The sequence below is a fragment of the Bombus impatiens genome, unplaced genomic scaffold (genome assembly GCF_000188095.3).
Source record: "Bombus impatiens unplaced genomic scaffold, BIMP_2.2 scf_0481, whole genome shotgun sequence".
In the NCBI taxonomy this organism is placed as follows: domain Eukaryota; kingdom Metazoa; phylum Arthropoda; class Insecta; order Hymenoptera; family Apidae; genus Bombus; species Bombus impatiens.
This window is the reverse complement of record NT_176900.1, coordinates 265,415-288,816: the sequence shown is the minus strand read 5'-3', so window position 1 is coordinate 288,816 and position 23,402 is coordinate 265,415. Positions and strand designations below refer to the sequence as shown.

Sequence of the window (23,402 nt, the reverse complement as noted above, 5' to 3'; positions counted from 1 at the left end):
GAGCGGCGAAAATAATGCCCGCCAGCGACGAAACATTTGGAGGCCGCGACTTATCACCGTGGAACATCGACTGGAATGCATCGTAATTTACGGACATCGAGAGAGGTCAGTCCGGTTCGTCGATACGAACCGTGAGGAATAATGGCTGAAAGAGGCTGGCACCGACACCAACGCCCCTGCGTTCTTCCTTGCTGCTCTCTTCCACGCTCTCCGTGTCGCCGACACCGTATCCTGCATCCACTGTAATCGAGTTTAAGACACTCTGTCGCGTTGGAATGGTCGTTTCACGGGCTACCGATCTCTTGGACGGGGTGTTGGGTGTTTGCGAGTTTGTTACGAGCAAATGCGTCCACCCAACGCTTAAAATTGATTAAAAAGAATTGGAAAGGCGAGAAACGAATGGGAGAAAGAAATTGCTACGATAAACCAGCCAGCTTTGGCCAACTCGCTGCCACGGCATCTTTGCATTTCTCACCAGAAATGTTCACAAATCATTCAGCGACTTAACTTCGTGCTTCTCCGACAACACGATCGCTTTCGTTCGTCGTTAATCACGCGGCCACATAGTTGCGTCGATCGAACTACGCACCATACATCAACTAAACACGGTTGCAGAGGAGTCACGGAAATAATTCATTATTTACATGGCTGGTATATACGATTTTTTACTCGTAGAAATTACCGCTGTTTGGTCTCTTACGCGCGCGTACACGTAGCCGACTCGTTTTAAACGCGTTGGTCTTATACAGCTACGTCCGATGCGACGTAACTCTCTTTGCCAAATTACCACGCGGCTCGAGACGAGGCTGGCATCGAAGTTGCAAAGCAGCAGCTTCCTCTTAACGCCGCTGACGCGATTTCGTCGTTCGAAACGCTCGATCGGGCGATCCCTCAAATTATCCGCTCGAACTTTAACCATACCACGGTAACCACGCGTCGTCGTTTCTTTCTCCGCTTATTTTCTGTTTAACTCTTTAACGGAGTATCGTTTATCTTCTACGACTGCTCCTTAAACGTAAACTTAATTCGCAGAAAGCGTAGTACGTCGATCGTTGGTAGCTTTTAAATGCAAACTTAATCCGTTGCGAGGTTCGCGCGTGACTTATGAAACGATTGTACCGTTATAAGCAAAGGTGTATTAGTAAAAGCATCGCTTTTATTAGCCCAATACTTGAATAATCGTAAAGGAAATAAAAGAGGCGAACCTCGCACACCTGCCATTTACGACAACCTGTCTTCCTGCGACAGAAGCTATCGCACGTATCTCGCGCGGTTACGTACTTTCCGAATTCCCTCGTAATTTCCAAGAAATGAAATTTAAAAATACAAAATTAAAAGTACGAAATTCTAATCTTTTCGTTTAAAGCGTTTTCCAAAAGGTATAATTTACAAATGTACAGAGACGATAGGACTCTGCGACTAATCTCGGCACGCAAATCGCCGTAAACGAAACATACTTTCGTTTTGGTAAACGGTCGATGACGCTTGCGCTGGTTTTGTACGTAAGTAAGTAAGCAATTCCAGGAAGGATTCGAAAACGAGACGGCGTGGTGGGTCCGAGGCGTGCAAGCTGCTGGTCGCAACCAAATTATTGCGGCGGCGTGCAATCGCGCGCGTCGCTGTGTGTACGCAAATATGCGGGGTCGCGGTGACGTCACATCCGGCGTCTCGTTTTTCGCGGTGCTCACTTATCACGCTCGCGAAAGAGAAAGACGAGAAGAGAGCCGCGCGGGAATCGCCTTTATACACCCACGCGAATGCAACTGCAGCGTCTCGTCTACCTATAGTGTACGCAACGTACGCAGCGAACGTCTATCGTAGTTGCGCGTGTCAACGACGACATTGCCCGGACGACGAATTCGAAAGGTCGTCGCGAGAATCGCAGCGCGTAATTAGCCGATCGATCGAGCGCGCATCGCCGCTCGGCGTCGATAGCGGCGCGACTAACGAGAATTTCAAATTCGCTTCTTTATCGAACGGATGGTACGTCGTACGTAGTTTTTCGTCAAAATTATTACCTATATCGTTGTCAATTTGGCCTTAGTTTTATCACGACGCTGGCTCGTCTTCCCAGTGGAAGCTGCGTCGTGCAATTCTTCTCCTTCGTTGCGATCACGTGAAAAATACATTTTCGGGCATCGCCGTCCGAATCGTGGAAACGGTTCAAACTTGACGCTCGTTGCACGACGACAAACGGTTTCCGTAAAATGCAACGACGATGGAAATTTAACGTTCTCGTCGATAACCGATTCTCAGAAATCGCGTTAACAACGTTACGGCGTCGATCGGATCGCGATCCCTTGTCGTTGCACGATGGTAGCGGCGGCACACGCGTACGTTGGTCGATGCGTACGTTGATGCAGGTATTGTTACTTCGGAGCACGAGTCATACTTGCATTGCAAATAAACAGCCGGTAGACGAAACGATCGATCGAACTGTAGTTCAGCTGCAACTTGGCTCTCGTAACTAGATCCAGAAGTTTGTAACCGTTCGAAGCGAAAAGAAACAAAAATCGCGTTTGTACGAAACGCAATGGCATATCAAAGTCGTAATTGGAAATTAATATCACGCAAAACGTTAACGATACACGATCGACAACGACGCAAGGTTTCGATGGAAATTTTATTTAGCACTTTGTCCGAAGAACTTTGTCCGAAATCCTAAAATTCCGAACGAACGATTGGGAATAGAATTTGTAAGAAAGGGAGGAACGGTTGGAAGAAAGAAATCGACGGGACTGGCGAGTATTTCGAAAAGAAGAAACGAGTGGTGCGCGACGATTAAGAGTAAACGGTTTCGGATAGGAATCGACGACGCGATGTGCGGTCTCGGTCGCGCTTGTGGTGCGTGCTTGGGCTTCTTCGCGCACACATTCATCGTGCCGATGCCTGGGAAGAGTAAAGAGCACCGTGCTCGGGTTCAGGGACAGGTTTGTGCAATCGAACGACATCGTGGTTAAGGCAAATATCGTAGGTCAAATATCGCTGCTGCGGCAATTGTTGCTGCAGCCGGCGTGTTGCGTCGTGCTCCGTTGTTGCTTCAACGTCATTGCCTTTCGAATTCCACGCGATACTTGTGCCATCTACTCCTTTCATTCCCCGGACGATCGTCAAATATCGAACGAAATATTCTCCGCGGGGTAATTGCCTTTTCGCGTGATACGCCGAATCGTTGACCCTTCGTAGGTGGAATTTTATTCGAACGCTCGAACATGGCCGGCGTTAAACCGACGAGTGTCGTTCGAACGAAGAAGAAGAGTGAAATTTCTTCGATCACTCGAGGGACAAAAAGGATTACGGGGAAGATTGGTCGAAGAAAGCGGTTGAACCTGTCGGAGAGAGAAATTCCATTCGGAAGAAGTTTTCCCTGTCTTATTCGTATTCCACTGACCGATTCTCCATTTTATGAGAATCGTACGATTCTTCGATGCTTTCAAAGAGATAGGAACGAATTCGAGGCAAGTCGAACACCTCCTGCCTGCTAGGATATCACGCCTACGTTGCCTTTCAAACTGTTCCTTCCTGTTTGGAAGAAAAATGTTGGTGCGCAGGTTCCCTGCCAACGACTAAATATCACTAAATCATCGCGTTGAAAAGTCCAACGTTCCCTCGAGACACCGCGAAATTACGGCATTGTTAGGCACATTTCTTTCGGTGTTTAACTTTTACCGACCCCGGCGAGACTGTGCCGCATTGTCGCGTTTCCAAAAGGTGTACATATACCCGATGCAACCCCGCCTTTCTACATAAGTGCCTTTCACAGACATCTCGTGGTACGTTAACCTCCGATCTTTTCTCCCCATATGTCTTACTTCGATCTTCTTTTTCTTCTTCTTAGCTTCTTCCTCTTCTTCTTGAGTCGATGTTACTGTGGGAATATTTGCGAAGGAAAGAAAAAACCTGCTATAACTCGAAATCCGCCAACTTATCGGGAAACATCTTCCCGATATTCCTCTCTTCCTCCACGCTTCCTGCGATATACGATTTCTCCGAGCGGACACATCTTACGATTCCGATTCTTACGATTAACTATTTTACGTTGAATCGTCTCTAACGAGATACCATCTTTCGACGGCTGTCTATTCGCTACCGAGCGAGTAGGACAAACGCTTCCTTTCAACCAGAAATCGCAAGCATCGTTTTAAAAAATAGGTTACAACGACAGTCTTGGCGTGGCCTGGCGATAGTCGAGGTGGATCGCGTGAGAACCGGTGCACACACGGTTGAGTCCCAGGGGAGGCTGTTCGCTACACATACACGCGTGTACACACACGTGCGAATTCAAGGTTCGCGATGTCCTGATTCAAGGTACGCTTTGTCGCGGAACTGTGTACACAGCTCGCGCGTGTGTACGCGCGCGCTGCCCGTGAGTTATAGGCTTAGCGGTTGCACGTGGGTGCACAATATTGCATTCGCTCCCACACCCACCACCGACGCCGCGACTGGCAAAAGAATATCGCATCGACGCGTTTTCGTTCGTTACGAAGGCGTTTTTCTCGCGCCTATTCTCGCTTCCTCCGCGATAAGCCAACCTTCCAAGCTTCTTCCACCGTGGCTCGATCGATCAAACTTTTTCCATTTCTCTAAACTCTGTCTGCTACTTTGCTCTTCTTTTCTCGCGAACTGGTTTATCTCGCGAATTCCTCTGTTTCGGAGTAAAAAAAAAAAACAAGCGATAATTATCGGAGGCAAACGATAATCTTTACGATCGAAATTCAAGACTTTACGATCGAAATTCGATGGAAATGTAAAAAGCGAACGTCGATTCGAAAGGGACGTGACAATGTGTTTCTCGATATGTGTCAAGTCGACTCGTACATACGTTGAAAATCGATTGATAAATATGCGTACATTGTAAAACAATAAGGTACTCGTTACGTATGTAGATTTTTTTCCGAAATGTTTTACAAACGTAAAAACAGATGGGAATGTAGGTTGAATGCGAATTTCTTGCAGAGACCCGCAAGTATAGACGCTTTTATTATTTGATTTAGAAAAAGATACGAGTGAGATATATCAATACAGATACGGATGATAATGTAAATTTCTTGTCGATAAAAATTTGTTGATTTATCGTAAAATGATCTACCAGCGCGTAGACTTCTTGCGAACGTAGGTCTCGTCTCTTCGTGAATTCAAATAAGCATCCATTGTGTGAGCGTAAATTTGTTGCATGATTTACGCTTATAGATTTATCGCAAATTTACCTGTGACGCGTACATACTTCGTTAGAATGGAGAAATGTGCAAATCAATGTAAATATAAGGAAGGAAAAAGCGAGTAGGCCAACGCGTGAAATGTAATATCGCAACATTGAAATGTAGATTCGTCGTATAGATATCTCGCGGTAAAAGTCGAACGTAAAGTTGTTTCAAACATCTTTTCAATTGTAAATCTATTTCAGGCCAACCTTCGCTCGTACTAGTCATTTATCGAAGCAAAAATAATTCAAAGATTATACGAGGAATGCGCCTGCTGGAGAAAAACCGATCGCGCGTTATGCTTGTTCCTCTGTAATTGAATAAAAAAAAAACAACGTATGACAGAACCGACACGCAGAGTCGATCAAACGAATTATAATTAATCAATGTGTAAATTCGCAGTGGCTGTTCGTACCAGCCACGTAAATTGTCCCCAGTCGTCGTTCAATCAGCTAATCGCGAGTAAAATCAATCGTTTTCCCGTTTCGTACCGTTCAGACGGTAAATGGAGGTCTTATGAAACGTTCGTGGAATCGTGACGGAGGAGTCTGAACGACCGGAAAAATAAAAAGGAAAGAATCTTTAATTTATTTAACGCGAATAGTCAAAGGCCTTCGTTGAGACGAAGAGAAGCTCAAACCGACTTTGCAATCGGAATAATTCATTCATAGACTTCTCCTACGGATCAGCACTTCCTATAACGTTAATTACTCTTATCGTGGCAGTATCGTTTACGGTATCAAATCTATGCCTGCAACGCGAATGTGATGCGAATGACCGCAAAACTTCCAATCTACGCTGTTACCATCTTGAAGAAATTACTGCCACTTCCTTCGATAATTCTATCAAATGTCCAAATCGGACGAATTGTCAATGTAAACATCTGAATAAAAAAAAAAAAACTTCCTTCGATAGGATGGTCCGTTGTAGAAAAGATTGTTTTTCAACGAGAAACTTTTGCATATTCGATATCGATGTTTGCCGCATAGTCGCGTACTGCGTTATATATTTTTCAAATTGCAACTCGCGATTGAAAGTTTGGATTTACGATCGATGAACAGATAACCTTGGCGCGATAATTTTCTGCTGCTACGTCGCCGGACCGAACTGCCGGACCGTGGTGTGCACCGGAAGCAGCGCGTCGAACGCGCAGAATAACCATTTTCTTGAATTAAATTTGTTTTATCGGTCGGTCAAGGCGGACGCTGATTACGATTCATTCACGTTTGGATGGCGACCACAGGACACGTTTATCAGCGAAAAAGATTAAGTGCCGTGGAACGACAAAAATACAGGCGGTCGAGCTGATGCTCTAATTTATATCGTCGGTCGTCGCATATGGTCACGAACATGTGAATCCTGAAGCTCTTTCAGGAGAACAGCTCGAACGAAAGAAAAAAAAGGGAAAAAGTTTGAGTAGAAAACAGATGTTTTCGCTGCCACGAAGCTCGTCATTTAAATATTTTGACGGCCACTCGAAGTCCTCGAGAAGCCCTCCGACTTTCTCGCGCAAAGCTGGAATGCATACGATGCACCTGATAACTCTCTAATGTTTACCAGAGAGGGAATGATCGTTGGCTACGCCGAATGATACCCGTGCGTCTGTCTATGTGTTCTTTTTCTCTCGGTTTTTCGAGTTAACTTTGATTACGACTCGTCGCGTGGGAAATTTTTTTTGCGTAGGTAGATGGTATCTGTGATTTTCTCGACTTCTCCGGTCGTTACAGGTCACGTTTCGTAGTTTGGAAAATTAGTTCGTCTAATTTGCTCGTTCCGCCCGCCTTTCTCTTTACAGCTTCCCCTTTCATCTTACCGTTCGTCGATGGAACGTAATTAGTCGCTTCGCTCGATCGATCGCGACGAGTATTTAAGGTACTTAGGATTTCACATTCTAAGATATTTAGGTATTAAAGTTTAACCTCAAAGTGCTAAAATAATTCCGTAAGTACTTTGAGAATGATAACTTTGCGTGACACAAAGTCACGGATAGTTCTTATCAAAAGACGGACAGATTGGTATTATCGTCCAAGGCCAGAAACATTTCTTGCATGCGATACTTTGTATCGATACGTCTATATCGTGCGTTATACTTCGTAATAAAATGTAATTTCGCTAAAGATCGCTGAAAACAAACGTATCCAAACCACCGACCCCGAGTTTCCTACGGAAACACCAACGTACGCGTATCAAGCGCGAAAACCGCCAACATCTCGCGACACTTTGAAAAAGAAGAAGCAACGGAGATCCGCGATCAAAAGACGACACCGAAACGTCCATCTTTCTCGCTCTAAGTCTCACCTCCGTAAAGATCCACGAATCGGTAGAGGAAAAAACTGGCGAAGAAGCGACGAAGAAGAAAAAGAAGAAGGAGGAGAAGTACCGATGACCACCAGGGAACGACTGGATTCCAGCTCCTCTCCTCCATCGTGGTCGAATTGTCGGCGATGCTGGCAGCGAGAAATATAAAAGGGGAGTGCCCAGACAACGTCGAAATCGAAAGGGATAGCCGACCAGAGCCAGAGTGGCGTTTAAAGTCATTTGTACTACGTGACGTAATGAGTGGCTCGTCTGCTGCTACCATGGAAGAAGGGCGACGCAAGATCCAACTAGGAATTCAAAAAGGGCAGGCGGTTCGTCCATTTTCAACATCCTTGAACGTCGTTGTTCGCTCTGAGGATTATCGCGCTGAATCTGAAATTCTAGTGGAAAATGGATAACGAGAGTCTTACGGTGACGCCTCTTAACCTTCTTAGAAATAAATTTACAAAGTTTGGAAAGACGTATTTCGATGGCTCCTGAGCAACTCCATCGATCGGTTCACTTTCTTCTTTAAGTTTCTTCCATAGAAGACGTAAGAAAGAATTACTCGAGCTAAGACACTTTCGTCTATTCGCGTATCTTTAAAGACCAAAGTGTCGGAGATTTAATTTTTGGAGAAACAGGTGGTGTTTTTGGGTTTGGGCGAGGTCGGTGAAAGATTTGTCGAAAGGGCCGGATTTTCGAGGAACTCGGTCGGTACTCTAGTCTAAGAAGGGTCGTGTTGTGGTAGGCTAAACCGAATCCTAAACGCCCAGACCTTAAATCTAGCCAGATTATAAGAGGGTAACGCCTTTAATCTGACCGCGATCCAAAGGCTCCGTTAGGGACACCACAGGCCAAAATGAAAACGTATGTCTTTAAAAAGATGAGCAGCATCCGCTTAGGCATTCCGAGGATCACGTTGCGAGTTCGAGAATCCATTTTTCCAAAGAGATTCCAATCGAACGGAACGTATTCCGATCGAGTTACGAATAACACTACGATAAAACCGTTGGCAAATTTTCTTATAAACAACAACGAATCGTATCTTTAGAAGTAAGATCTGGTCTTTTTAAAATTCTTCTTAAAATAAAGTATCGCGTACACGCCACGGATTTTTCCTCCAACGAACTCTATCATCCTCGTACATATTTTTGCTAATTTTTCAAATTTCCTCGAAGAACGAGAGAAAGCATATATGGATTGTGCAATGATATTTCTTTGCTAATTTCAAGCTGCTAAATTAGAGAGAGAAATTGCGATCGATTACGATTATTCGCTCTCGCGATGAAAGAAAATTTGCGTTAGAAACGAGCCATACTCTCGATCGATTTATAAGCGAGAAATCGGAGAAAAGAGAAGAATATTCGTGGCGCGTGCGATTCGGCGCAAAATTTAGCGATCCGTCGATAGATTTGCTGCGAGGACGACCATCGATGACCGGCGAAACGAGTTACAGCATCAGGCCGGTTGTTTCCTGAGAATCCATAAGCGGTTATTCTACAACCTGTGTTCAAAGTACTTTAGTCTACACCTCCTTTGATTTTTGCTCTATGCTAAGAAGAACATTCCACGTTGCCTAGTCATCTCAAGTTAGCGTTGGCATAATGCTCGGGCTTCGCAGACTGGCAAAGACTTGCACTCGACAAAGAGCTTGCTCGGTTATTTACGGTGCGGACTCTTGAAACTGCAACTTTTGTGAAACGAACACGGAGCCTTTGAATTTTCTCGAGGAAACGAGAAACTCGACGGAGTAGCTAAGTGGGAAACGTGTTTAGCGAACTGGACTTCCGAGAGAGACGAAAAACGCTCTCCTTTCGTACATTCCTTCCAATAGATCTACGCATCTAGATACAGAGTCTAGATACAGATCGCATCTAGATACAGATCGTCACGCTAGTTACTGTTACGTCGACGAGTACAAGACGTTTTTTAAAGCCGAAACTTCGATGAAACTTTCCTTCTTTCGCAACATCGTGTATTCGATTAAAACGATTTTTACCGTTACTTATTTTAAGAACGTTACCGGGGAGAAGGAAAATCAAAACGATCTGTACTATTCGTTTATTTAACAAACGTTACCGCAAAAAACGGGAATGCAAACAGTACTATTACTCGCTTCAAAAATGGTAGCAGAATGCAAGGAAATTTGGTCCTAACCAACGTCTGACCCGAGAACAAAACGATAAAACAAAGATGTACTTCCTCGTAAGCGACATGTAACTTGTTATCACCCGGCATACGGGCCCGAAAAAGAAATCGTTTCTCGCCATGGTGAAAGGGTAACAACCCGTTAATAAATAAGTAAAGAGACGAAGGAAAGCGTGCAACACACCGGGGGTTAACAAACGCTTCCCCACCACGTTCTACCATTAGTACGTATACCGTCCGTGAACTGTTTCTTGGAAACGAGCGAGAGAACCGGGGCCAACCGAAGAGAAACGACCAAGGAAACCGTCACCAAGGGAAAGAAAAAGAGGATAGTCGGCCGGTTACGTTAGGATAGGTTGGACCGTTCTGTCCGTGGACCCTCCGACTGCCTGGCGCTACGAGTCTAGCTCGGACAAACCTTTAAAGGCGCTGCTACGTAAGCCTATTCGGAAATAACATTGAATTTGCGTATCCTTTTACTTTACAAAGTCTTCCAGAATTCTATTTCGCTTCGATTTCTCGAATTACCTGGATGAAAGTGTGAAATTGTACAGGCACTTTCGGTCCAGTTACGTTTTGCAACAGCAAGAACGGCCACCGGTTTTGGCCGGTAAAGGTATAATAATTTAACGATAGAAAACTGTTAAAACGTTTCTACCAATTTCATGTTCTTCGTGCAATAACGTTTACGTTGGACGTATGAGAATCGATCTCGTGACTATTGCCGCTACGTTCCACGTAGTCGGATCGAATTGACCCTGACGAGGGTTAACCTGCCCGCATCAGCTCGTTTCAGCGTCTCCGTCGTGTCACATCGGAAAATAGGAAGCACGACGACGGAAGTGGAGCAATGCGGGCATGAAATCGAGTATTTAGCTGACGGCTTCCTTCTGTTTAGGGGGAATCGCGAGTTAAACTTTTGGAAATTATGACACAGTCATCGAAGCCTGAACAATGCGATTAAACACGGTGCACTAGGTAGAATATATTACACGACTCGCGATTTACGACTCATTGTCGATACGCCCGCGTTTAATACACCGCTACGGAGATCTTACGACGGATAATCCGTAGAATACAAAGTTTCCAGTCGACGAATAAAACGGAATAAAAAAGTTGCGAAGCTTTTGTACAATTATGAAAAAATTACGATAAAAATAGTTGTTTGATTTCATCGTTTGATCTTCGATAGGATCGATTATCTTTGCGAAAGAATGATTTTTCTTAAAAGACGGCGAATTACTTTGGAGTAGAAAACGATACGATACGATTAGCTTCGCCGTTCGATTTCTAACGTAAGATCTTTATTTGAGTTAGACGTTCGATAGAAAAATAATACGTTTATTTAATATTGACAATATTAATACGCGATCGTAGTACCTGCGAGTATAAATAAGGGAATCTAATCTTCCAAATATAATACAAAAATGGAATGTAAAGCAAGGAGCGGTCAAATATCAGAGTTTGCAACGGCGCGACATTTTAAAGCGCAAACACGTAAATCTTAAAAACCACGATACGGGTTAAAAACCGAGATAGGACGCGAATATACGTCAAGGTTTAAAAAACTATACGACGTTTTAAATCACTGTAGACGCGCGACGTAACTCGCCAAGTTTCGATGTAATCTTCGTTTCACGATATCTGACTCTTCGTATGGAATTTTTCAAATTCCCCAATCCGATCCTCTCCGATCGTCTCCTCTCACGCGTCTCTTTTTCCCCCCGACGTTCCCAGATTACAATTTCACGATCAGTCCTCCGGTAATGATCTTTTATTCTTCTCCTGGAATACCATTTTCTTTTCTCTTTTATTAATTCCTTGGAACACATCTTCCACCGCGATTAGATTTTACGTTTCTCCGGATTTCCTTCTCTCCCTTTTTTTTTCTCTCCTTCTTCCTCTTTCCAATCCTACCGGATTTCGACGAGTGCCGCGACAAACCGGGACTCTGGTCGTCTTTCTTATAATTTAAACGAAGGGGTCGCATAGCGTCACGCGGCGTATTCCGGAGCCCAGCGCGAGGGAAACGACTCGTCGCGGCGAGACGCGGAGGAACCGTGGAGGGAGCCGGTCGTTCCACGTAGGAAAGATAAGAATGATTTGGGTTGTTTCGTTCAAACGGAAGAAACGTGGATCCGTCGGCAGCGCGAGAAACAGGGACACGCCTTGCATGAAGAACACTTGTGTTACCGGGAAGAATGTGAAATCCAAACACGACACCGGCGTTCGACGGTATGTCTGTTGGTAGTCGCTCGCTGTTGGATCATACTCGAAAACCTCGTGTTCTATCCGTCGTTACGATCACGTTTTCCCGAATTACTCGAACGTAACGTCGACCTTCGAAATTCTCCATCGACGTTGCGTTCGTTTCTCGTACGAGTTGCCTATTTTTCAAAAATCACGCCAAATCACATCGAGTTATTTAGTCTCTTCGTTGAGCGCGTATCTCCGGTAAAAACATTTTGCGTTCGCTTTGCCGCGATTGTGGCGCGTGATCATCAAAGGGCACGTCCTAATTAATCGTAATTCGCGATCGACGGAACGCGCCGATCCGCGTCGCTGTACGAGAAACAAAGATATTCTGGCTTCGATAGGATGACGATATATGCTGGTCGATAGAGTAAAGAGGGCAAAAGCAGACAATTATTTGGCGCCGGCGGCGCCTGGCCATTATCATTACACTCGTGATACAGCCTTGCGCCGGCAAACACGTCGTCGATCGATCGTCTGTAATAAAGATTGCATAAGTGGCTATCATTTGTTGCTAATTACGTGCAACTACATTGGCAATTCTAGTTTCTCTTGCTTTGTCGTTCCATGAGAATGCGGATGAATGTTGCGCGTACGAGTTACTATGGAACACACACGCTCCACGGCTCGTAATTATTCGAACGGCATCGATGCTTAATGGTTATCCTCGTATAATTTAAATTTCAGTAAGACGCATGATAGAGATAAACAGAGATTTATTCGATTCCCTGCACTCTGTACAGAATATTTTAGTTTGGTCTATTTTGTATCGAAGCGCGGTCCTTCGATGATTGCGTTTATCGAGAAAATACTGTTATAGATTCGATAAAACTAGGCTAGATCGTAGCGTTACTCGTAATGAGAGCCCCTATTTTTACAAACAACACCGTTGTAACACTTGTAACTCTGTATCGAGCGCTCCTTTATCAAAGAACAGCGGAAGCAGTTATCAATGGGGGCCACGATAAGCGACCCCTGATAGATTTAGTTACGAGAGATCGTTAAAAAGGGTGTGGTTATTTAATATCGTACTATCTGACACCATCCCTTTCTTTCGTAACGTCATCGCTTTCCACGAGTATTATTTCCTCTTCCCATAATTTCAAGTGTCGTGTCGCCATGTAGAATAGGTTTGTACACGAGCCGTTGACTTTTACGACCTTTAAACTTGGAATTCACAAGTATTCCAAGCTTTGATGCCTGGTAATTACGTGTCTGAATATGTTCTTTCTATTTTTCGTATATTCTGTCTGGTTAAAGATCACGAACAGTTCAAATATATTATATTACGAACTAAAAATTTGGTATTAATAAACGTTAGCGAAGAAGCGGAGATAATATAGAAATTCTCTTATAATCCTCTTACAAATTCTACGAATCTTTCGCTCTTTCGAACGTTTTATCACCTGAACGCTCTACCATTCAAATGTTTCACTATCCAAACATTATACCGCTTAAATATCGTATTGTCCGAAACATCTACCACACACGCGCTAGTATTTTGTAACGAAACGTTATGCTCTCTGAACGATATAGCGTTCGAACTTTCTATTATTTAAACGATACGTTTGGTTACTTTGTCGAGACGGTAAATCCACAGCGACCGTATCGACGGTGCATCGCCAGCGTCTCGAAGTTATCCAAAGACCGTTCGACAAAAGAAATTCTCAACAAAGGAATTGCAAAAGCCTGGGAACTCCGAGTTCCGACGAAATCTCCGATAATTACGAGACAAGGTCTCTCGGGAATATCCAATGTACGCGCAGCTGAAGAAAATCTCCAAAGACGATAACGAATCTTGCGAAAAGAGATTAGGACGCGTCGACGACACTTGCAAAGCCTCTGACTACGTTCTGCGGAAAATTGCGTAAAATCTTCCGGTAAATACGAAAGTACAAGCGAAAGGACGGTCAACTCGAACGACGGACAATTTCTTTCGTTGGATGATTTATCGTTACGATGCAGTCCTTAAAGTCGCCAGCCTCCGGAAGGAAACGGCATACGTATTTTCAGGACCTTGAGCGCAGGAAGAACGAAAGCCGTAGGCTCTTCTGTTCAAGGTGAGACTAGATCTCAAGGTGAGACAAATCCCTTTATTCGTGCCGCTCTTCTAGATAGACCAAAAGGAATAACAACGAACGCGCAATTTTTATTTAAACTTCGAAACTGGTCGTTTGACCGGGCCTGGTAAGATTTGCGTGCGTTGAAGGTTACATTTTGCATTCGTTTGGTCTTTGCGAGGTGTTTTATAATTTTAGAACAGGGATCGTTATACGGATTAATGGTACAAATGTCAGAGAGGTTCGTTGTAACGTCTCTTGGTGTATCTTTGAAAGTTTCTTCTTCGTAACTTTGAAAGTTTCTTCTTCGTAACTTTGAAAGTTTCATGTTCGATTCGAAGAGAATGTAACGGTGAGAAAAAAATTGACAAGGAGCTTCGACGAAGGCGAAGCGATCTACCGATGCCTGGAAATCTACGTCGACAGGCAGCTATAAACATGTCCGAGCTGTAAATTGCTTCTACAGCTTCGAAATTCCAATTTATCCAATTTGCGTTGTAGCGACACTAGTCATCGATTATCTGTGAAACTCCTCGTCAAAATTCAGCGTTACCTCGACGAACGTGAACGAACGCGAAGCAAGAGCCGGCATTCCGCGAAACCCTGTTCGTCGATGTATTCATCCGGACTGTCGAAGCAATCAGACCTGCCACGTGTCGCGATCATCCACCTCGATCGGATATACCGCGCCAAAAACGAAGCTGCTGAAAAAATCCACCGCCAAGTCCGAATTAAGATAACCCCCGTCCAATTATCGCGGCTGTCAGCGTGTCTCGATCGTCGGTTATTACTCAAGGCCCAAGGTGAAATACCTCGAAGGCGCGCGTTCTCTCGACCGTGTACACCCGGAGCACCGTCGCGTTCTATTGCGAGAGAAGAGCGGCAAAGCAAACATCTTTCAGCTCTCGAACTCCACGTTCGACGTGCGCACGTACACGCGCACACAGGTCAAACGGACACACGTTTTATACGAGTTCGCGTTCACGTACGATGCGAGAAGACTGGCGCCACATCGAGGCTTTCAACGGTCGCGACGTTAACCCCGTAGTCACTTATGCAATCGGAAGGCTCATCGAAGGATGTGACACATTATGCAGCCACGTATAAATCATACGGTCAGGGCTGCAGGCATTGGAATTATCGAGCACGCCCACTTACCGACAGATAAGCCAAATACTGGCCGACCCAAGGCGAGCTGCACGAAATCGCGCATTGGTCGATCGCCGTGCTGGGGTGTGCCGGGGTAAGAAGACGTTCTTCCGCATCGAAATCGACCGAGTGATTCGTTTAATCGCCAGCCACAAACATAGTTTTCTCGGAGGTTTTTTTTCGTCCCGGTTGATTCGAATCTTTGGCTATGGAGAGACAACCGGCTGGTTCCAAGAGTAGTTCGTCGAATTGGTCTACGTGGCTATTAAAATCGTCGGATGTAAGATATACATTCGATCGTTGTTCGAACGCTCTTCTACGCTGCAACGTAACTGTATAACGCAATCGACGGTTTCGATAAAAATTCGCTAAGCATTCGCTTACGAACGTAGTAAAAGACGCGAACGACCGGTCCGTTGAAGATTCCATGTTCTACGCATAACACGAACCGTATCGACGTAGCAAGACGAAATATCACGAGAGAACGATTTATTTTAATCGTACGATACGAAAGGAGGAACTAAGGAGATCGGCGCTGTCAGCATGAGACTTGCATCGATTATCGTCGAGCGGTCGATCAACGAGCAAGATAGCTTCTTTGGGGATTCTTTTTCGGAATTTTTATAAAAACTACACCGGGATTTCGTTCCCAAGACAAGTTCGTGGACTGGCAGCAGCGTTGCTGGCTGAGCAATGGAATGCCACTTTTACCTTAACGGACGTTTCCAACGATCCGTCCGGTAAACCAAGCGAACCAAAAGCGAGGAAGCTCGCGAACCACGATGCTGTGCCGATAAACGCGCTCCCGTTTCGTTTTGCACCTGCTTCGCGGATTCCTTATTTCGGGCGTGTGCGTAAATGAAGTTGCCAATAACGATTCATCGCGCGGTGCGTTTCGCAGTAACTGGATACGCGGAACCTTCTTAACGCTCGTTTCCGTAACGCTGGCAATTTCTCGCGCGTCGATGAGAACGTCATCGAACATCGATGTTCGACCGTGAGTCGTTTATCGTTCGAAACCGATACAACCGATGGAAAAAAGGCCGTTTAAACGCCCTCGAAGCACTCGTCATCGTTGAAAATTCTTTCACACAGGCATCCCGCATACGTCGCACAGCTTCTTCGACGACTCCGAGAAGACGCGGCGCTGCGTCGAGGGGCGTGAACGCGCGCAAAAAAAAAGATTATTTCGCTAGTTAAACGCTAATTAGGCCCCGGGCGGCAATTCGCTCGGTCTGCACGTCGCCGAAACGAGAACGTTGATCCGTCGAAATCAATTTCAAACTTCGAACACAACCACCCGATAAATCGCTTAACGAGGCTCGGCTCACACCGACGTTCTTGCGTTTCCACTCACACGCGGCCAGCGTGTCCGCCGATTTTTTTCGTCGCGTTTTAACCCTCGAATTCCAATTGCCAGACTCGTCGAATAGGGTAACGCTTGTTGTCGGGATGCTTATAAATGGCGAATTAAAATCTGAGAACGAAAGTTCGATATCGATCGGTAAGAACGAAGAGTGGCGAGATGGAAGAGAAGGCGGGATTATTTCCCGTACGAATTAGTATAGAGGGAATGCGCGTAGAACGTTATACGGAATAATTCTAATAATTGGCACTAATTCGAGCTTGATTGCATTATTAGTCGCGTGGCTAATGGAGTTACTCATTGAATGCGATTGCATCGCGGTGAGTAGGTATTATTAGATGCAATACACGTTCTTCCATCCAAGCAATTCACGCATCTCACTTTAAGAAAACAACAAATAGATCCGACACGTTGCAACGTATCATCCGTCAGAGTATCGAACATCCGTACGTTCTTATTTCAGAAAAATATTCATAGATTCTTCTCGTTTGTTACCGTAACTAAATTTCACGCGGAACACAGCGAATACGTATACGTACAGTGCACCGCAAATCATATAGGTAGACTGTTATAAACAGTACCGAGTAAGAAGACTTTCTTTGTCCACCCGCATCCATGGCTGCATAAATGTAAATTTAACAATCGCTTATCGGAACGTGTTACACGGCGATAGAGGGCGAACAAGTTCGGTTAAAGACGCCGACTCGAGTTGGAACCGGGTTCACGACTGTAAATGGCTTATTTACCAGAAAGGTGGAACAACTGAAAAATCTTTATTTCGAAGAAGAGACTACTGGTTCCTCTTTAGCTTCTTCTCTCTTTAGGCTTCTTCCTTCGAACGAAAAAATCTAAGGCGATCGTAGGACGAGAATCGTTGAAAAGCTAAATCGAACTTCGGGAAAAAGAAACTATTTTTCGTTGGAAATAGAGTTGAAATTTCTCGAGCTGCGATTCATCGTCGATATTACCCTCGAAACCCTTCCAACCTAACCTTTCGAACTTTAGATCTACTATACGTCGAGAAAAGCACAGACGACCATTAAAAAAAACAATACTCTTCGAACTACCTACTCTAAATTACGACGCAACGCTTCAGGAATAAAAAAAGGCAAGCCCTCCAAAAACACTCTTTGCGAGAAGAGAAGAAAAAGAAGCTCGAAAAAGAAAGAACGGAAGAAGCTCGAAAGAAGAAACCAGGTTTCCCACGTGGACGAAAGGTTTTGCGACCGTCAAACGATCCCAATTGCATCGAAATTCATTTTTTCGTAGGACACGTACGATCCGTGGCTCGCCTCGTGACGAAGAAGCGTTCGAGGCTGGTTTCGAAGGGGAAAAAATTGCAAGGCGTATCGTGAAAGATGGGTAAGCACCAAGCGGAACATTCATGCTCTAGTGAAATTAAATACTAGCGCGGCGAGAGTGCGTATAGAGTATAAAGCCGCCTCGAAGCCATTTAAACGAAGCCGAAGGCGAGGATATTCGCCTGGCTTTCCACCGCCATAAATCTTCGCCCGACGTACCGACCACGTGGTGCAACTGCTATACGATGACCACTTTGTCGCTGCCCTTGTCCAAACGTTGCGCGCACGATTCCCTTCGAAAGTTAAGATTTCGCAAATTGCCCGATTACCGTCGATTATTCTTCCGTTTCTCCGACTCTGTTGGTAATCGAAGATCGACGATCGGATCGTTGGTCATTGGATGGCCCTTTATTTCCAGCGGAACGATATCCATCGGCATGGAAGAGTTAAAACGGAGGTGAATGATACCTATAGAAAGAGATTATATGTATTAAAGTAACCGCTGGTTACTAAAAATACACGTTACGTCATTGATATCGTTTTGCCTTGGTAATAAACGTTACATACAATTATTGCGTGTGACCTGTTTATATGAAGCGCCGCCACAATGATTCATAGTTGTGCGTTTCTGCAATTAAAGAACCTATTATACTTGTATTTAATAGCTCTGTTCGTACAACCAGTAATTCTAACGGTTGATTACAATTTCTCGAATAACAGTTTAACGCAGTTACAGTAATCGTTTGTTTTACAACTTATTCGCAACAGCTGCTGCCGTTAATATTTAATTGGTTAAAAAGTAACACGACGTGATCAATGGCCTAGGAATAGATTTAACGTATCGCGCGTCAAGCTTCACATTTCGATAGGTGATACAAGTTACATAGGAAATATCGCGAGAGTTTATTTTAAGTCGATAATTGTCCTACGTATATATATTATAACGCGAGGAAAGACGCGCGTGTAACTTTAGCAGCAAGAAACGATAACGAATATATTCCATTCATTGTTAAAATTCCATTCTTCGAAGCACACAGGATGTTCTTCTTGTGAGACGCGCGTATACATGCACACAGACACACTGGGATTACTAGGTGCATGCTAGAAATAACGCTAAAGTCTAATTAGTAGGCGAACAATAACGACGAACATGGCGAAAAGTTAATGAATGCAATCGTGTAGTCAATTTGAATTTTAAATTTCATTGATAGCATCTAGAACCAAATGTGAAGAAATAATGGTTAACGCTTTTGGTTAATTAATGCGGTCTGTCTTACGTTTAATATAATTGGCCTGCCAAAAACTGTCAAATACATGGATTAATTGGCTACGTCGGCGAAACGTTTTTTAATTAAAAATATATAAATATCGGAGAATACTAGAAACCCGAATATTCCATTACCACCTTATTACAGCGTATGGTTATCGGAATTATTATAACCGCCAGTGTCGGAACGAATCTAGAATATATTAGCTAATGAACGATAGTTCGAAGCAACTGTTCCGACGACGATAGTATCGTACAGCCAATAACGAACCAAGACCACAACTTACTCGTGACTTATAGTCGCAATTTGATTGTATGTTTATCCTGACTCGATCATGAGCCACCGTAATACGATCGTGACTACATCACTGTCACTATTGTTCGTCAGTGTCACGACGCTGTCATCGTGACCATGACCATGACCGTCGCTATAAAAATAATGCATTTACGATCATTGCTGTTTCGCTTCTAATATCGTCGCAACTATTTCTGCCTTTCGACTTATAAACGTTATAAACGTTATTATTCTCGTTACTAATAACACCAGTTACGTCGTTATCTCACAACGGGTAACTCAAAAACCACGATTTAAAGAACGAGAGACTTATTTTCATAAATTTATGTATGACACGGGACAGTCTCGATCGCGAATTTCAACCTAGATTTCGAAAGATAATGTTTATAATTACCATTTATCTCCACTTTCCGACTTATGGAGTTGGTAAGCACCGTTGGCGGTACCCCTCAAACATTAATAGCAAGAATGAAACGACGAATCGCGGTAGGAAAATATAGAGAAGTTTCTGCGCGTGATAAAAGCGAACGTACGAGAGACTATACCTGCGATTAAAGTTACATTCGAATAATCGCGTTTACGGCGCTCGTCCAACCCAACCGACCGACCAATCATCGAATGGACGATCGAGCGAGCAGCGAGATATCCGGCCATCCGGTTTTCACCGAGCGTCTAATACAAGACGGTCGTGATCGTTCCGATTTACTCGGGCCGTAGTCATAGTACTCCAGCGTAGCACTTATTGTTCAGTCGTTACGACGTCGTCTGGTACGCGCTGCCAACATCCGGTCGCGTAAACTTGCACGCGCGTACGACGCTCGTAGTAAGCTCGTAGTACGCGCAAACGAGCCGAGAAGCCGCGAGTTTCGTGCACGAAGGACATTCCCACTCCTACACGGACCGTTTCTTTCTCCCGTTCAAATTATCCGGCGGAAGTGGCCCTCACTTTCCCTATACACGCTTCAGAAATTTCTCGACTCGGCCAAGAAACAAACGAATAAGCCCGCACTAGGGCTACGTTCGATCGCCGGATACGGAGAGAGGAGAAGGCCTCTCGCATGCACGGTTCTCGAGCCGTTGGCGATAATGCGATTCTATATTCTGCAGCGACGATAGTAACGTAGCAACGATTCGCGAGCAGTGCCTCCGCACCACGAAATCGGCCAACCAATTTTTATTAATCTTCTAACGACACGAAGGATAGGAAGAAAATGTCACGTTTATTGTTCTTCGAGTCGATACTGTATATACTATAATGAAACATTTTGTTATTTGTTGGTCATAGGTGATTGCGACGTAATTATATCGTAACAAAAGACGCTTTATCGTTTGCGTACATCGCTATGAAACTATTTTAAAATACGGAGGAGGCTATTAGTTTATTCGAGATAATTTACGATACAAGTTGATTAAAGTTGCAAGTTTTAAGTCCAGATCCGATTACGTGTTGATTATACGATCTTGGAATTATTACTTACATCCATTGCATCCTTATACCTGATCACGTGATCTTAGAATTACTCAATCCCATTTATCTTTTCTCTTTCCGTGGTTGCAGAGATTTGCTGCGGAATCGAGGCTATTATTCCATCACGGTGAAAATATGGAACGCTATTTAAAAAACTCAAGGTGACCTCCATACTTCTTAATCCCTTGCAGTTCCACAGAGTAAGATTCCTAACCTATCGTCTTTGGATCTTTTATTTTACATCTACCAATCTTTCTTCGTAAATCACTGCTTTGATCTGTTTTGTGATAAAAGAATGGAATTTCTCCGTTTCTCGTCACGCGTATATGGTGTATTACAGACACCTGAAGGAAGTCGTTCTTCGTCGAACGGAGCGAGAGTCCTTCGACGTTTTCTACCGATATTTTCATCTTTCACAACCGATGAAACGATCGATCAAATTTTACACTCGAAAATGTGGACGAAAAATAACAGAACATTCGAAAAGAGTGGAAATTTCGATAGCAAAGAGCAAAGTAAAGAATTTCGACATTGTATATCAACGAACAGAAACGAATGAGTCCGGACTTGTCCGAACTCTCTCGAGTCAATATCGTATTGCGATCACATGGAACCCCATGCCACGTTATTAGAAATTTGAACATGGTCACGATTTAACGTGGCTATTAAACGTAATAAAATATCATCGAGAAACGTGTAACTCGAAGATTTGTTGCAATTCGATGGAAAAATACGTTTTGGAAAAATTTTACTCTTAGTGGAACGTTTAAAGAAATTTATCGCTGTAAAATTGCGATGATCGTAATATTTTGTACAATAAGAATCGAGACGAACGTAGGCAGTTTGTATTTATTAGGATATATACGATAAAGATCCTGTAATTTCCAGAATTTCAACAGGTTTCCTATTATCGATTTGCCAGCGACTCGCGACTTATGGTACTCGCACGAAGGAAAACGTTCCTTACGTAACGTCCGCGTGGTATGGATAACGCGGAAAAGAAAGAATAAGATCGATACGCGAATATAGTTACTTTACTTTATACCTGTTAATAATTTTGAACGTTTATCGCCACCAAATTAAACTTATTCTTTTAACAAAACAGAGTTAACCTTTCGTGCGACTGTAAATTCTAAAACGAGAAACTTGCAAACGACTCGTCGATTTCGTTCTGCGGCGAAGGAAAAAGATGAATAAAAAGTGGCATTTCGCTGGAAAGGGCAGGGTTTTTTGGTCGCGAGCAATTGAAGGGTTTAAATCCCATGACGAGATATTTCCACCTGTTCGCAGGTTCTAGCGGAAATGCTGAATCTCGCACGGCACCGAAGGGACTAGACTAGACAAATCGTACACGTTGAAAAAAGCTTGCCAGGTGACGGAGGGTCGAAAGACGGCAGGTTAGAACGCTACACCTTGGTTCCGTGGATATCGTGGACGTCCCTGAAATAACACGAGACGCCGAAGGTGGCGACCCTGTAGGTGGCAGTCGCGCTGGGTTCCTGTTACACGATGCGAATCCGGCACTGGCGCCCCAGTCATGCCAACCGATGGTGGGGGGACAGTTACGTTTCACGTGACACGCTGGCGCCTTGGTGGTAGGGATCGATCCGTGATCACGTGACCGTTGGCGCCGAGATGGTGGGGACGCACCTACCACCCCTTCGGGAAGAACGAACTGGAGAAGAGCGAACCACGGCAGGAAGACCGGCGGCATTCTGACCTGGTAAGTCGCCAGTGTCGGATCGTGAGAAAGTGAATAAGACTAAAGCATCGGAGGACATTTAAATCGACCGTGTAAGCGACAATCGTTTTTAAAAGCGAAACGGTTTCGCCGCGAACTGTCTACGACGCGGACGCAATTGACGGATTACGAGCTACGCCAAACCAAATTACGCTTATTTATTACAATTCCTACGTCGTACGAACCTTCGTCCGATCATTTTTATTCGTTCGCTACCAGTGTGTGTTGACGCGCTATTGTAACGCGTTTTCGGTTCTTTCTTGCTCTTTATCCTGGATCGAGAGAGACCGTTCCGACGAAACCGAGGATACGCGAAGAAAAACAGGAAGAGTCAAACACAGAAGAAAAGAAGAAAAGAAAAAAAGGTACTATACAAGATCGAGAGACCGGTAGCTACTTTGGACAGCGAGAATAGGAGAGACGAAAGTAAAGTGTGTTGTGCATGGAACGCAAGGGATAACAAAATCGGTAGACCAGCTTTTTTTCCCACAACTTTGTCGAACCCCGACAGATTCTCGCCGTTGTATATATTGTTTTCGCGTAAACGGCCTTTAGGTGAGTGATATTCGAAGTCATCGCCCGAAACCAAGGTCCTGTTACGTGTATATATACACGCGTACGCACACGTTCGACACGCGTGTATTCCTCTGTTAGTTTTATTTTGTGAAGTGTTGAGCAGTGTCCTGGGCGAGGTAAGCGTCTTGCCGTGCGAATTCGTGCCAACTTCTCTAGCCGTGGCCGTATCTTTACGATCGATTTGTGCATGCTCTGTCTGGTCGCGCCGGTGAAAAACGGTTTGGCAACGTGGCACGTGAATAAAGTGACACCGCGACGACGACGACGACGGCGACG

At 44.4% G+C, this 23,402-nt stretch overlaps 1 long non-coding RNA gene across 1 annotated transcript in view; it reads left to right on the top strand.

The window, feature by feature from the left end:
- LOC105680975 overlaps window positions 1–23,320 on the top strand; it is a 91,039-nt gene extending 67,719 nt beyond the window's left edge. Inside the window, exon 4 of the long non-coding RNA XR_001102392.3 lies at window positions 22,100–23,320. This is a non-coding gene — a long non-coding RNA (uncharacterized LOC105680975). The remainder of the gene's footprint in view (window positions 1–22,099) is intronic.
- The last annotated feature ends 82 nt before the right edge of the window (window positions 23,321–23,402 follow it).